This window comes from Egretta garzetta, unplaced genomic scaffold (assembly GCF_000687185.1).
Source record: "Egretta garzetta isolate BGI_Z169 unplaced genomic scaffold, ASM68718v1 scaffold931, whole genome shotgun sequence".
Lineage (NCBI taxonomy): Eukaryota > Metazoa > Chordata > Aves > Pelecaniformes > Ardeidae > Egretta > Egretta garzetta.
In genome coordinates, this window is record NW_009258556.1 from 33,655 (window position 1) to 34,077 (window position 423).

The 423-nt window shown below is 65.0% G+C and overlaps 1 protein-coding gene across 1 annotated transcript in view; it reads left to right on the plus strand.

The window, feature by feature from the left end:
• The window catches only part of LOC104134405 (acyl-coenzyme A amino acid N-acyltransferase 1), a 2,589-nt gene that overhangs the window by 1,803 nt on the left and 363 nt on the right, over positions 1-423 (plus strand). The gene's annotated exons all lie outside the window — the stretch shown is intronic.

Below are 423 nucleotides of genomic sequence, written 5' to 3' on the forward strand. Positions count from 1 at the left end.
TGCCAGCCGGCACTGCCTGGTCCTGCCTGCGCTCATGGGATGGGGGCACCGGGTCCCGGCCACGGCGCATGGGAGGACCCCTGTATGTATAGAGGTACCTATAGGGGCACAGCCACAGCTCAGGGGGTGTCACTGCAGCTGATACCCCCTTTAATGAGGCAATTAAGGTTTTAGGAGGCTATGAGCAAACTCTGCGCCCCCTTTCACCGTGAGCCTGGGTTCAGCGCCACAAGCCGGTGGGAGCTGGGGATGGGTTTTCCCCTGGCAGTGCCCAGGACAGTGGCTCCCACGAAGCAGGGGGGTTTTAAACGCCCAAAACGCTGAGGCTGGCACCTGGGCTGGGCTGGAGGACGGCAAACGGGCGTCCGGGCACAATTCACGCCCGGCAAGCGCCGGGGCAGGGTGACGGGGCCCGCCGTGGCC